Genomic DNA, 16,985 nt, shown 5'->3' on the forward strand with positions numbered 1-16,985 from the left:
AGATTTTATGTAAACCAAAAAATGATTTTGTTTGCATTTTTTTCACCATCATATATATGGCAAATCCCAAATCTCGTTCAGATTTTATTCATTATCAGTTTGCAGACGACTTCCCCTGTCATTTCAGTCATGTTGGACTCGGAGCCAGGGTGTCCGTCACAATTTACCATAAACTGGTCCCCACATAAAGAAATTGAAGCATTACAATATGATAAAACTCTTGAAGAGACAAATGACCAGAAAACTGTTATGGTCTTGGATTTATTACTGCCTAAACCCCAAGATAATGAATCAGAGGAACACTACATTGTAGATCTGCCCATACAACTGCCTCCTCTTCTTCAAAAATCTCAAACAAATATTTCAAATCCCAAAGAAACTAGTGCACAAATTTCACCCCTGAACTCTACTGGTATCAGTCTTGTATTACATATTCCTGAGCGGATGTACATCAAAACATGGCGGCTAAAAAATGTAGTGCCCTTCTTTTTTGCCTTTTCCTGTTTTTGTTTCTTGGCAAATGACTATCATTTTTCATCACAAGTACAGGGTAAATATCAATCTATGACACAAAAAAAATTGTTTTTGAGAAAAAACAGTATGTTCATGAAAAATAATGCTTCAGAAGAGGGGTCTATTTTATGAACTCAAAATAAAAGTGAAAGTAGAAAAAGTCTATTTTTAGTTTGACCTGTCCTGGTGTACCAAAATTTGTGCCTTTTTTTTCTAAAATGGACCTAAAAATTATTTTTGACTTTTCCTTAATTGAAAAACATGGTCAAGAGTTAGATTAAAACTCCTTGTCTATTTTTTAAAAAATCATGAAAATTTAAGGTATACTATAGAAGCCTATGGGGCATAGAATACAAGACTGAGACCTGATAACCACAGTTTCAGTGGAAAGTGAGATTTTTAGTAAGTGAGTTTCAATTATCCTAGAAGCTTTCAAACAACAATATATCATATTTTATACTAAATGGAACAACTTTAAATGGAATAAAGTGATGCAATGCCTCATTTTTTACTTTTATGGCATATTTTTACAAAATTTGGAAATTAGCAATGTTTTTATAGATTAAAAGATGACCAATGGATTGCAATTGTTATTATTAAAAGTTTTCTCAGCACAACTACATAAGATATAAATAGGGTGATTAAATTGCTGAATTATAAACAGTTTTGAGTTTTTGACATTTTTAATACTTGGAGAAGAGACTTGAAAATGGTTGAATTGCACTTGTTACATATGACATATAAAAACTGAAATATATTTTGCATTTTCACTTTTATTCTACTTTAACTGCTCAAGAAGTGCTGTACTACAGTCATTTGATTGATTAAAAGTGAAAACTGACCAATAAAACATTTTTTATCTCATAAATGACCATTTCTATTGGTACTTCCACTAAAATTCTAATGCAGCTTATAAAAAATTGGTGGTAATGCCACATAAAAAATGAATTTTCTTCAATAGTGTTCGAAGTAAGTAGAAACTTTGATGTTTTCTGTGTATGTTATCTACTGTTCTTGCAAAATATCTATCTGAGTCTGTGAGATACTTCTCCTTTTGTAATTACCGAGTACATTTATACATGCCCAGGGTACCAAATTTGACTGAAAATCAGCATTTTTGGGGACTAAGATGTCTTTTTCATTAAATAATGATAAATATACAACATTTTGACTCTATTTTACCTTTGTTTAAACAAGAACTTCAACTTTGTGCAATTGGCTGTTTCAGTAAGCAGATTTTAAATCGTCAAGAGACTCCCTTGTGTTAAGGCTAAAAAAGGGCGGTCCTGACTTGACTTTTTGTGAATATGGGCCAAAAAAATTGAGATTTTGAAACAATTTGGTATTCATAGAATAGTTAAGGCATTTGTCTTATCAATACAGACCACTTTCAATGTTTAAGGCTAAAAACCACTAATTCCACTTCCCATAGGCTTCTATGCTAATTTCACAATATTCAATGGCTTCTCTGGACTTTACCTTAACTTTAATCTGCAGAGGACTATATATCAGCATGATTCTACATATGTCAGCTCACAATCCTCAGAATGGCATGTGGGGTTAGCAGACTTGCAGTGCAGTACTGGTCACCGGAAGTGAAGGGTCTATAAATAGCATGGAAAATCCCAGTGTTTTCACAAGATAGGGGTATATTTAAAAATCATTATGGAGATTAGGCTTCACATCACAAGAAGCAAAATCACCTATAAAATGTACAGAAATGTTTTTCCTTTCAGAAACTGTTTAATTTTTTTAAATAAGATGAGAACTTTTTTCACAGCACTATGAGGAACAGGGGTAATTTCTGCGTAGGACTATTTTTGCGTACGTTCCAAATGCTCATTGGTTGAATTGGTGGTCTGTAACCTAAATAGTCACTTTTTGTCTTAGAAAAAATAAATAACTATACAGGTATCTTCCTACACACATACTGAATGCATTTGCAAAGTTTCAGTGAAATGTGACAAGCACTTTTTTAAATATTTGATTTTTAAATATAGGGTAACCAAGCTGCGCGAGCAAAAAAGTGACAATATTCTACCATACTTAAATGCATTAAATATTTGCAAAGAACTTTTTCTGACTTTTCAAATAAAAAAAAAAATCAATCACAACTTGTTTTTTAACAATATTAATAAAGAGATAGATTTAAAAGTAATCATTTTCTGAGAAATTGGTCTATTTTTAAAACTTTATTTTTGACATGCCTCCCCCTTTTTCTTGATCACATGTCAAAAATCCTAAATCTTTAAATTTTCACAAAAGGTGATATATTTGGCTTTAAATTTGTAAATACAGTGTTTTCACATTAAAACATGACCAGTAAAGGGCACCTAAGCAAAAAAAGTACTCAATAATGGATTTTCCATGTTGCCATAGGGGAATGCTTATATGGCCTTAACCGCAGTAATGAAAGTGAGTTTTTCCTCATTTCTAACCTAATTTTTGCTCAAATCTACACAAAACTTGATTTCAAGTGCTTATTACCACCATATTTAGGTAAATATAGCCCTCAAAGTTTAATATTTGATATTTTTACTAAATTTTCTACACTTTTTACAAGATAGGACATAAAAATCAGCCAAAAAGACCAATTTTCCATAATTTGGACCTATAACTTAAAAAAATGCATATTTTGAAGGATTTTTGTAGTGTATTCCTCTCATGGCAAAGTTAACAAGATCTTCAAGTAGTTTAAAGCTATTTCAAGAAACTTTTCATTTTGCCATGGCTTCAGCTTAAGGCTAAAAACCACTAATTCCACTTCCCATAGGCTTCTATGCTAATTTCACAATATTCAATGGCTTCTCTGGACTTTACCTTAACTTTAACCTGCAGAGGACTATATATCAGCATGATTCTACATATGTCAGCTCACAATCCTCAGAATGGCATGTGGGGTTAGCAGATTTGCAGTGCAGTACTGGTCACCGGAAGTGAAGGGTCTACAAAAAGCATGGGAAATCCCAGTGTTTTCACAAGATAGGGGTATATTTAAAAATCATTATGGAGATTAGGCTTCACATCACAAGAAGCAAAATGCACCTATAAAATGTACAGAAATGTTTTTCCTTTCAGAAACTGTTTAATTTTTTTAAATAAGATGAGAACTTTTTTCACAGCACTATGAGGAACAGGGGTAATTTCTGCGTAGGACTATTTTTGCGTATGTTCCAAATGCTCATTGGTTGAATTGGTGGTCAGTAACCTTAAATAGGTAACTAAATTATTTTTTATCAAAACTTGTCTTTTTTTGCCACATTTTAGATATTTGACTTAATACTGTTAAAGGGTACCTATATGAAAATTGGAATAAAAATTCATAGCAAAGCAGGAGGACAGAGATCTTTTGTCTTTAAGTTGGAAATTGAACACAGTTATAGAAAAACAACAACATTTAAAGATATCTAAAAGTCTTTATTAGTAATAGGTATAAGTCTTGTATTACATATTCCTGAGCGGGTGTACATCAAAACATGGCGGCTAAAAAATGTAGTGCCCTTCTTTTTTGCCTTTTCCTGTTTTTGTTTCTTGGCAAATGACTATCATTTTTCATCACAAGTACAGGGTAAATGTCAATCTATGACACAAAAAAATTGTTCTTGAGAAAAAACAGTATGTTCATGAAAAATAATGCTTCAGAAAAGGGGTCTATTTTATTAACTCAAAATAAAAGTGAAAGTAGAAAAAGTCTATTTTTAGTTTGACCTGTCCTGGTGTACCAAAGTTCGTGCCTTTTTTTCTAAAATGGACCTAAAAATTATTTTTGACATTTCCTTAATTGAAAAACATGGTCAAGAGTTAGATTGACACTCCTTGTCTATTTTTTAAAAAATCATGAAAATTTAAGGTATACTATAGAAGCCTATGGGGCATAGAATACAAGACTGAGACCTTCTGCCATATACCAAACAGAAACAAGTCAGCTTCCATCTTCCTCGCAAAATTCAAAACTTTAATGTTCTTAAAATCGACTTTACAACATTCAAAATATTTGTATTTATTGTTCATTTTACTTATTTGTCTCTTGGAATTAAATAAATTTTGATACATTGCTAATTTTCTTCAAACAGCTTTGACGGATTATATAGTGCGGATTGAATTTCAATGTTTACTGAGTCATGCGCCATGCGTATTAATTTTTTTCTTTGGGTTTAACGATCGGGGCTCCTCAGGGGATATGTATTTTAAAATTTTATTTTAAAAATGTACACACGCATAAAACTATTAATATAACAGGATAAAAACAATATAGGTACATTGTCGAAAATTATTGAAGATATGTGTATTCGGCTTGGAACGGGGGCAATAACTCGGCGGAGCCTCGCATTTCCTACCCGTTCCGTCGCCTCATCACATATCTTCAATAATTTTCGACAATGTATCTATATCGTATATTTAATCAATGGCGTGTACATGTACGTTGCGATATATTCATGTCATACATCCCAAACGGTGATTATCGGGGATATGAGTTCTTACCCTGACATAAAATCGTCCCCACAGCAACGTCTTCTGGTTCTTCTTCTCGCCTGATTCTGCTGAGGCTCCTTCTCATTAAATCTTGAAATCTTTGTAGATTTGACATTGATGTCAAGCGCGGACGGAAAAAGGTGGGGGAGAGAAACGCTTCATCTAGTTCATAAAAACCCGCCAGCTGGAAGTCTCGTGCTACCTAAGAGGCAATGAAACAGGGAATTCTATTGCCATTCTATTTTGCAGTGTCTAGATAGTTGTATGAACTATCCAGATGATCGTACAAAGCATCTAGATAGTTGTGCAAAGCATCTAAATGCTTTTGAGAAGTATCTAGATGTCTTTGAGAAGCATCTAAATGCTTTTGCGAAGTATCTAGATGTTTGTTTGAAGTATCTAGGTAGCAGTGAAAAGCATCTAGATGCTTGTGAGAAGTATCTGAATAGTTGTGCGAAGCATTTAGATGCTTGTGAGAAGTATCTAAATAGTTGTGAAAAGCATCTAGATGCTTGTGAGATGTATCTACATGCTTTTGAGAAGCATCTATATGCTTGTGAGAAGTATCTAAATAGTTGTGAAAAGCATCTAGATGCTTTTGCAAAGTATCTAGATGTTTTTGAGAAGCATCTATATGCTTGCGAGAAGTATCTAAATAGTTGTGAAAAGCATCTAGATGCTTTTGCGAAGTATCTACATGCTTTTGAGAAGCATCTAGATGCTTTCGAGAAGTATCTGAATAGTTGTGAAAAGCATCTAGATGCTTTTGCAAAGTATCTAGATGTTTTTGAGAAGCATCTAGATGCTTGCGAGAAGTATCTAAATAGTTGTGAAAAGCATCTAGATGCTTGTAAGAAGTATCTAGATGCTTTTGCGAAGTATCTAGATACTCGTGAGGAGTTTTTGTGTATCTAGATACTTGTAAGAAGCATCTAGTTACTTGAATGAAGCATCTAGATAGTTATGCGAAGTATTTAGATACTCGTTAGAGGTATCTAGATAGTTGTGAGAAGTATCTAGATACTTTTTAGAAATATCTAGATAGAAAATTACATCTAGATGAAAATAACGCTATTTTGACATGAACGACCACTCATACATGTGGCATATCCATCACATTCAGTAGGTAAATTACTAATCTTGAACTATCACAAAGGAAGGGTATCCAGTGAAATAAAGTAATGTTCTTGGGATGCGATTGGACACATGAGCCATGATATTACACATACACTTCTACATGTACATGTTCCTAAAATCCAAACTTCCATATAGACCATAGACCTTAATCGCATACCCTATATCACGCCCATAGACCTATATCGCATACCCTATATCACACCCCTAGACCTGTATCACATACCGTATATCACACTGCTAGACATATCTCATACTGTATATCACACCCCTAGACCTATATTGCATTCTATATCACATCCCTTGACCTATATTGCGTTCTATATAGATAATAAACCTAGACCTTTATTGCTTTCTGTATATCACGCCATTTTGAGTTAGAATTGGATTTCATGAATTTTGATCACTAGGACTAAAAGCTGCAGATACACCAAAAAATCTTCCATTTTATACAGAAAGGATATTTAAGACCTATAAATGCAAGATTTTCATGACACAAGAAAGACTAGTTATTTTAGAAATTCTGTGGCCATGAAAGTGCATTGAAAATTTGTTAGATATCAAGGCTTCCAAAAGTAGACCTTTTCTAAGTGCTGATTTTCATGGACATTCTTACATGTACAATGTACTAGGTAAGTGTTGAAGGTATACATTATTTATTCATATACTTTGTACGTACACAGATATTTAAAATTTTCAAAACTGGTGATAGGTATACTTTTATTATTGCTAGTGTAGAACAGAGTAGTCATATTTCTTAGCAAAATTTGCAGTTTACATTGGTATGTTTGTGAACAAGAAATTTACACTGAAAACTTCAAAAATACATGTGCATGTACTCTAACCAATCTGATTAAAATCAGCTGTTAGGATACGCTACAGTGCCTTACGCTCCCTGACATCGTTCGGAAGCGTAAGGCAGATTGGTACTCTAACTATGGTTACTGGCATATGCAGCACAGTATCAATTAAAGATTTCATACATGAAACTATATTTGTAATGTAATACATGTATCTAATTTGTTTTCTAATTTACAATGTGACATTAATTGCTCATAGATAAATCAACATTCAGGGATTGATCCAAAGATTTTTAAATGGGGGTCCAAACATCATTATAAATCAGCAGGTAGCTAAAATCATACATGGGAGAAGCTCTAAAGCAATATCCTTAGCAAGCTTTCCATTTTCTGTATTTAGAAGGTTTTTGTCGTCACTTCAAACCACTTTCTAGCTCACATGGCCATAGGCCATATGAGCTATTGCCATCACTGGGCGTCCGTCGTCATCGCCGTTAACAATTTGTTCAAACATCTTCTCTTCTGAAACTACTGAACAGATTTACATGAAACTTATAATGACTGTTTCTTAGAGTATTCTGCACAAAATGACCGTTTGGATTTTTGATCGGTCCGGTTAAAAACATGGCCGCTGTTACTAAAATAGAACAGCAGATTTTTGCATATACACATGTATCTCCAAAACCGTTAGCTTTAGCCAAATTCTGACAAGGGTAAAAATATTCAGCATCATGAGATCTCTCTGTGGTCGAATTTTGATGAAAATCTGTTGACTCATGTTGGAGTTATTGCCCTTTTTGCTGTTTTTTATGTTATTACTTTCAAAAATCTTCTCCAAAACTACTATACATAACTCAATGAAAGTTGGTATTTTTGTATTTTAGGGTCTCCTTAACAAAATGACCGTTTGGATTTATTGATCGGTTAAAAAACTATGATAGATCGACTGAAACTTTCAGTTGCTGAAATGATTCTTATTATAAGGCCTACAAAAGCCTCCAGGGTTCAAAGTTGTCAGACGACTCCATATAAGAGTTATTGCCCTTGAAAGATTGCCATTGTTTTTTTTTTGCATTTTTCAGTCAATATATTGAAAACTATGATAGATAGAATGAGACTTTCGATTAATGAAATGATCCTCATGATAAGTCCTACCAAAGCCTTCATGGAGTCAAAATTGTCGGACAACTCTTACTGACATTTATCCTGCAATGAGGTTATTTGTTAAACGAATAAAGGTATACGGTTATTTTTTTTTTTTGCTGTATCCGTACATAAGCAGGTTATCGACTTTCTGGCTCCTCCCACTCACGTGATCGGCGGAACTACTTTTTTCTGGTATACGTAAATTAATCATGGCCGCCACCATATATACAATGTAAACAAATTGCGTATCCGGTTAATCTTTTTTTTTTTTTTTTGCTGTTTTGTTTTGTTTTCACCTGAATGAAATAAAAGATTTTATGTAAACCAAATAATGATTTTGTTTGTATTTTTTCACCGTCATCAGTTTGCAGACGACTTACCCTGTCATTTCAGTCATGTTGGACTCGGAGCCAGAGTGTCCGTCACAATTTACCATAAACTGGTCCCCACATAAAGAAATTGAAGCATTACAATATGATAAAACTCTTGAAGAGACAAATGACCAGGAAACTGTTATGGTCTTGGATTTATTACTGCCTAAACCCCAAGATAATGAATCAGAGGAACACTACATTATAGATCTGCCCATACAACTGCCTCCTCTTCTTCAAAAATCTCAAACAAATATTTCAAATCCCAAAGAAACTAGTGCACAAATTTCACCCCTGAACTCTACTGCCATATACCAAACAGAAACAAGTCAGCTTCCATCTTCCTCGCAAAATTCAAAACTGTAATGTTCTTAAAATCGACTTTACAACATTCAAAATATTTGTATTTATTGTTCATTTTACTTATTTGTCTCTTGGAATTAAATAAATTTTGATACATTGTTTATTTTCTTCAAACAGCTTTGACGGATTATATGGTGCGGATTGAATTTCAATGTTTACTGAGTCATGCGGCATGCGTATTAATTTTTTTCTTCGGGTTTAACTGTCGGGCTCCTCAGGGGATATGCATATTAAAATTTTATTTTAAAAATGTACACACGTACAAAACTATTAATATAACAGGATAAAAACAATATAGGTACATTGTCGAAAATTATTGAAGACATGTGTATTCGGCTTGGAACGGGGGAAATAGCTCGGCGGAGCCTCGCATTTCCTACCCGTTCCGTCGCCTCATCACATATCTTCAATAATTTTCGACAATGTACCTAGTATATTGTATATGTATGTTACCTGTTATTAATAGTTATTGAAACAAAGATGTGCTCATGAAATACACTGTACATTTTTGTAAAGTTTTTTTTTAATGTCATTTCAGATAAATTTGAATTATTTTAGAGAAAGAAATGTTTATTTTTTCGTAATTAATACAGCTGATAGAGATATTAAAAGAATAAAACCTTGGAACACTGAAATATAGTAGATATATACTATATTAACATTTTTAATGTAGGACAAAAGCTATGAATAATGACAGAAGTATTGTTTGCAAAATTTCAATCGACCAGTATTTATCACTTTGGGAATACTGACCAGGTGGTCTAAAAACCAGTAAAAACCTGGTACTGTTATAACCACCCAACCTTTTTTTTTTTTTGCCTGATTTGCGTGAAATTATATGTACATGTAACAATATTTCCCAACAATAGGAAGTTTCTCCATATCATATGGTTACAATATATGTATATTTCCTTGAATTTACATGGTTATCACTTAGAAAGTTCACTAGATGAAGTAAGAAGAAAGCAAAAGTAAAACAGACCATTTCTTGTGCTGGGACACTATTTAAGCATGAAACAAAGTGCGTGATTCTCAAGTCTGGTACATGTATGTGTAGCATAAAGCAACTGTAAATGTATATGTCAACATCTCTTAATAAAAAAAAAAACTATACAAAACATTAGCACATATATATTTGCAAAACATAAGAGTTACTTGAATTGTAATCTTATACATATTTGTGAAACATTCATGAAGAAAAAAGTGAAAGAAATGCACATACATTATTGAAGAAAGACAGGTATAAAATTGTCAGCAAATAGTGATTCATCATAAAAAGTGGTACTCATGAGGTATGGGTTCACTAGTAACCTTTTTGTTTCGGAGAGAAAAACAGATGGATTTTTACTCAAAGTGCATGTGTGATTCAGACATCATATTCCCATATTCCCTGTATCCACCACATACCATTGACTTTCCAACTTAATTGGAATCTTAAATTGCTCACATTTATGAGCTACAAAGTTGTTTTTAGTTTAATGATCTTTAAACTACATAGTAATTTTTACAACAAGAGTTTTTATCCTTGTTTGAACTGAAAAATTCCTAGAGAAAGGTATTCATTTATTGTACATATCATAGCCTAATCTAGACAACAATGACAAGGACAAATTTTAGTTTCAATTTATTACAAAAAAATTCTACATCAAAGTGAGCACAAGCAAGGAAAAGTTTTTTGCTCATTTCTTCCTCGAGATTGGCACTTTGTTCAACTTCCTCCAGTCTGCAGGATTCATTTCTACTTCATGTATCTCCAAACCGAAATTTCAATTTCAAGGTATGGGTCCAATCTTACTTTGAAAATTCATCGAATATTGATAGTGATTCTCAGTGGAATTCACATTTTGTAAGAAGTGCTGATTTAAGTATTTAGGAAATTTGAGGACATCAACGTACGTGTACAACCAGGAATACCAAAAGCAATACAAAGAAGACCCAAATATATATACAATTTGGTTACATGTCATGAATAATTTTTGATATTTTGAGGTCTTCCTTGACTCAGTGCCTCAGCACTTTGATTTTGTTGGCCATTGCTTTTGTTTTATCAGGGTACCGTATACCCTACCCAGAGTTCTCGAAAAATAGTATGGACGGATATTATTTTCATTCTCCTGAACATTTCTTTGATTAAGTGATCACGTGACAAACGTAAAAATGACGTCATATTGAAAACAATGATTACGAGACAGAGTGGCATGTTCTTCAGGCATTTCGAAGTCATGAAAATTTTGTGAGTATTTCTAGACTTAGTCTACTAGTACTTTTTGCAGCTAACCATTACAATGATCCATGTCATACACATTTCTAATTTCTCGTTTGTTTTATCCACTGAAACTGTCCAAAAGCACAGGCGCTTGTTTCTGTCTATGTCACGTATGTGGGGGAAAGTCGACCCCTGTTTAATAGTATTTTCCTCATATAGACAGAAACAAGCGCCTGTGTCCAAATGGCTAAATTCTGAGAAGGGTCGCAAGGAAAATGCTAGGAAACTGGCACCTAAAACTTTGCTTTTTCGATCACAAGGGTATTTTTCTTCGTTAGGAAAAGTTTTTACATCCCTGTTGCTTACAGTGAATCGAAATGACTGAACATTATTATGCTGTGTGTTGAAATCGGAGATACATGGAGAATTTTCTTTTTTCTCAGAACTCAGAACTTTTCTAATTGCACAAAAAGCATTCTTTGGTGTAACGGAAAGAGTCAAGTGTTGATTTTTTTCTAGACAATCATGCATCCCACTTCTTTTAGAGTATGCTTTATCATATCATCTTAAAATGTATGCATATATATGATGACCTATCAGTATGTACATAGATTCTTTACCTACATGAACATACGAAGGAGTAATCATTTTAAGTAGAATTCAAAAGACGGGAAAAAGATACATACAACGGAGAATATAAAGTAACTAAAACAATACATGATAGAACGTAACAAAAGTTGGAGCATTGACCAGGTGCACCGGTAGGGTGAGTGTCCTCTGTTTTTTTTCTAGAAATACCACCGCGAGCTGCTCATAAAAAGTCAAGTACAGGGTACACGATAGAGGAAAGGAAAACAATGGAACTAAATAAATATAGCCTATGACCAAAGCATTTTTTAAATGATATCAACATATCAAGTACCTGTCAAAATAAATTTCAGACACTTATGGCAAGCCAAAGTGCACAAAAATCAATAATTAGTAATATTACAAAATCGTTCTTTTAATATTAGAAAATCCTTTTTTATTAATGTTAGAAATTTATTTTGTAATATTAAAAACTGATTTTCTAATATTACAAATTCCTGATTTAGTTATTTTATAAAATATCACACATTTTATAATATTGCTAATTGAATTTGTAATATCAAATAATGAATTTCTTATAATTGAAAATCACTTAGTAATACTGCAAATTTTTTAAAGCAGTCACATTTTTTGCAATATTACAAAATGATTATCTAATATTAAAGAATTGTAATTGAATACAACAAAACCATTTTCTAATATTTGAAAATCAATTTCTAATATTAGAAATCGGTTTTTAATACATGTATTAAAAAGGATTTTGTGATATCATAAATCAAATTTGTAATATCAAAAAAATATATGAATTTGTAATATTGAAATATGAAAATATAATATTAAAATATGAAAATAATACTAAAAAAAATATTTTTTTATATTAGAAAACACCTATTTTGTAATATTAGAAAAATACTTTTTTGATATCACAAAATCATTTTTCGATATCAAAAAATATTTTTCAATATTAAATATTAATTTTATAATATTTAAAAAAATTAATATTACACATTGCTGAATTATATTATGGAATGTTGCACTTTCTGTAATAGTACAAATTTAATTTGTGATATTAGAAAATGAATTTTATAATGTTAAAAAATCTTATTGCAATATTGCAAAATCAGTCAATTTCTTGATATCATGAAATGATTTTCTAATATAAAAATATTGTAATTGAATACAAGAAATTCATTTTCTAATTTTAGAAAATCAATTTCTGATATCAAAAATTATACTTTAATATTTGGTCTGATTTTATTCTGTTTCAAATGAAAGCTTGAAAGATTTTAGTGAAATTGAATGTGATACAAACATAGCACTGACTTCATGAGTTATGTCCCTTACCCAAGGTCTGTCTCCTTAATAAAAACTATTTATTTAACATAAGAAAACATCTTTACTTGTTGTCCACTTTGGCTTGCCACAGACACTGCCTGTAGTATTGGTGATTCATGGTGTTGAAAAACCCACAGAAAAAACGATGCTTTTCGTCTTAAAGATGCTATATTAATATGTAATGGTAATCCTTTCTGCATTAAATCTGCATTTTTGAGAAACCATACTTCCATCTACCACTAAAAAGAACCAAATCAAACCTATTCAAAAACTCCTCCAAAATGCTATTTTCATACAAAATTTTCATAATTTTATCCCGAAATTTCAAAATATATATAAAGTCTAAAGGAAGCTACCAGCCAGTAAACTAAATAGGTATCGGATCGTCGAGTCATGACGATACAGAACAAAACTAAATATATAAGTCTTAAGGATTGTACGACGATACCGATAAAGATGTTACAAGAGCAAGATTTTCAGTCAACTTATGACCTTCTTCAGTGCAAGACATCAACTGAGTTCGTAGGGTGGTAAATAATCTGAATACAACTCACCGCATCATCAAGTGAATACCCGTGACGTATAAAAATTATTTCAAAAGCATAAATTTGAGATGCTCTTGAAATTTGTAAAAAAAATTAACTAGAAACATTAACAAACACTATAAAGAAAATGAAATAAACAAGCATGGAAGAACTTAATATTTTTTTATTTATTCCGTGTGGATGTAAGGCCAGGAGTTCTTTTATCCAAAATCTTCCCGCTTCAACATCTGTGGATCGCTTCAATTCGTATTCTGTTTCACGATTAGGATTTAATTTGCACTTTGTTGAAATCCTCGAGATCATGGTTTGGCAACCTGAAAGTGTTGACGTACATGTGTGTGTGTGTGTGTGTGGTTATAAAAGCAGTTTTCTTGTCCATATCGCAACCAAGAGGCAATCTGCATTTTGTGATAATGCCCCCATCATCATTCACTATTCTTTTTATTACATGGAAGAGCCATCCACGAAAACTGCATTTTGCTTCTGTTCATTGTGTTCTTATGTGGTTTTACAAAATTTACTTTTAAAGCAGTCATGATAGCAGTATATGTGTTCATTGGATTATAACATTTTTATATGAATCCCTGCAAGAACTTCTTGTTTACCAAGCTCTGAAAGGATTACAAATCTCTCCTATTCGTCTTATATATTTCTATCGTCTAACCACATTTTTTATGTTCATTTTGGAGAAGACAACGTAAGTTGGTATAACTTCTGTCTGATACATTTGCTTAAAGAGAAAATTGGACCCAAAAAAAAAACATGACACTAATCGACATTACGAGACATACATGTACCAACTGTATTCAATTGTCAAAAAGTCATATTTGAAATATCGATTTATCTCTGCCTATTTAAAGCACCGACCATTTTTACATTGAAAAGGAGGGGACGCTGGGATATTTTTGAAAAAAAAATTAATTTCACTCTGAAGGAAAAATTAAAAAAATAAAAAATAATTTTGTTGTGGCAAGAAAAAAATAAATGAAGTTGCTTAATGGTGGAAAAGAAATAAATAATGTATTATGTTTTTCATAAAAAAAATGTTTAAGTAGATAAAAATTTTAAAAAAGAAAAGGAAAGGAAAGGAATCTCATGTACATATAGTGAGTGTACCATATACTGCCATTCAACAGGTTAAATTATGTATGAAGAAGTATGTAACAAATGTCTTTAAAATTAACATTTTACGGTTTATAGTCGAAAAATTCATAATGTTATAAAAAGCAACTAAATGGATATCCATACCCATAGACCTTTGCGTTATATTAATGCAGTTTATTAAACAAACTATTAGAACGATGCAAAACATACACGAACTACCACTAGACATTATAACCAATTTAGATTTGATCTCCAATAGAGAAGAGATAAGAATACCATGCTGTCCTATTATTCCTCATTGGGGAAATTGCATAGACTGCTCGACTATTTTTTGCTACCTATAGTTGAAGACCAAGGAACTTATGTACGCATGTATACAAGCATGTTCAGTAATGAACTAATTAAGGCGGCTGAAAGCATTCACTTTGAAATGAAACAAGAAGACTATGCTGTATTTTTGAGCAATGAGAACTTCTAATATTATAATTGTTTCTATTAGAATTAATTCTTAATGCGATGTGCAATAAGGACAGTCCCTTGCACTGACATATGCGACATACAAGTGAAAGAACTTATTAACTTTATGGTTGAAAAGTTCCCAAACGAGCACATTGTGTTAACATAATTAGCTCCAAGATGATGGCTTGGTTCTCTTTAATGGGTCTTTTGATCAACTTCGAATGTTATTTAACATTGCGAATAGGAACCTGAACTACTCAAATTTAAATACGTTACCTAAGTCCTCAGTAATTTTTTTGTTAACAACTTAATAGTTGTCCAATGTATGTGCCTAATGCACAATCTCAAAAGTTTTAATTCTAATAGAACCACCACTAAAGCAGACCCTGGTCAAACCTTTATAATGCTCGTCTTTCATGAACAATGAAACTATTAATATTACTCCATAGCACTTTTTATCTGTTGAAGATAAAATCATCAAATGTATATACCGTTCTTTATATATGTATCTTTTACATAATATATTTAATTACGAAACTAATTAATATTTTCACTATATGATCTGAAGCCAATCTAACATTCCAGAAATATACTTGTGATATCTGTATATGTATTACAAAATACATTTACATTCACTTAACTATAATTTTTCATCCGCCGATGAAACTTTTCTCCCTTAAGACTGCCTCAATGATTGCAAGCTGGAGAGTGGAGACATTATATAAAACCGGAAAAGCTGCCCAGGCTGCAATAGAAAAGGAGCGCTACAACCTTGATACTTTGGGACGAAGTTAGATGGACATCATCTGGAGCGGACATACTATCTTCAGGGAAAGTTCTACTGTACTCTGGACCACAAAACGAGGATGGCAACAATAACATGGAGTAGAAATCTCAATCAACATGAAGGCCAAATCATTATTCATCGAATGGAATCCTGTGAGTGAAAGATTTATCGTGGTAAGATTTATGTCAAAGATACAAAAAGTAAGTCATTCAATGCTACGCTCCGTCCCACGTAGCAGAGGAAGAAGACAAAGAAGAGTTTCACAACCAGCTCCAAGCTACCCAAGATTGAATAAAACTTGGAGCATCTTGATTGTAATGGGTGACATGAATGCCAAAGTTTGAAAAGATAACACAGGGAGAGAACTCATCACAGGAAGGCATGAATTGGTAACATCAACGAAAATAGAGAGAACTCAGAATGCAGATTTTTGCTCCCAGAACGATCTGGTCAAAGGAGGTACGACATTCCAACTCCGTCACAAGGATATACACAAAACAACCCGGCGGGTGTCTCCAGAGATGAAAACTAGAAACCAGATAGACCACATTACAGTCGCCAGGAGATGGAGAAAGAACATGACAGCCGTTAGAGCTTATGGAGGTGCTGATAAAAAAAAACATCCGATCATGAACTTGTGGTGGCTAAATTGAAGATCAAGATAGCCATTGCAACCAGACAAGATCAGATTAGAAGGCAAAAGTATAACAAAAGGAAGAGGCGCAGGTCAAAAACAAGATGGTTGACGAGCTAACATATAAGCATTAGGACAGAAATAAAGAGAAAGGAACAGACAGGATAAAATAACCTACATCAACGAGCTCGCTTCAAAAGCAAAGAATGCAATGGGCAGAAATGACACAAAAACTGAGTACAACATCACACGCCAACTGACAGGTAGAAAGATCAGCACATCCAAACCAGTGAAAGACAAATACGGCAATGTGATAACAAACCTAAATCGACCACTTTTAAATGAAGAATATATATCAGATGCCCCTGATCTACCTCCTGGAGAAGACCTTGATGTTGATTCCGGCCCAATCTCGAAGGATGAAATCATAAAAACCCCACGAATGAGAACTGGAAAAGCCCCGAGACCGAACCAAATTTCCACCTGAGGTCTTGAAGATCAACCCGGAAAAAACCTACATTATCTCG

At 32.8% G+C, this 16,985-nt stretch overlaps 1 protein-coding gene across 3 annotated transcripts in view; it reads left to right on the forward strand.

Annotated features, from left to right (window-relative positions):
* The window catches only part of LOC148613980 (beta-1,4-galactosyltransferase 5-like), a 93,425-nt gene that overhangs the window by 29,966 nt on the left and 46,474 nt on the right, over nucleotides 1-16,985 (forward strand). Inside the window, exon 1 of one of the 3 annotated variants that reach the window (XM_088587675.1) lies at nucleotides 10,952-11,033. The exons of the other annotated variants lie outside the window; for them this stretch is intronic. The gene's annotated coding sequence lies outside the window, so the exon portion shown is untranslated. Of the gene's footprint in view, nucleotides 1-10,951; nucleotides 11,034-16,985 lie in introns of those variants that run through there. 3 annotated transcript variants of the gene reach the window in all.

This window comes from Perna viridis, chromosome 6, assembly GCF_037379345.1.
Source record: "Perna viridis isolate PV_CMFRI_1.1 ecotype Kerala chromosome 6, ASM3737934v1, whole genome shotgun sequence".
Lineage (NCBI taxonomy): Eukaryota > Metazoa > Mollusca > Bivalvia > Mytilida > Mytilidae > Perna > Perna viridis.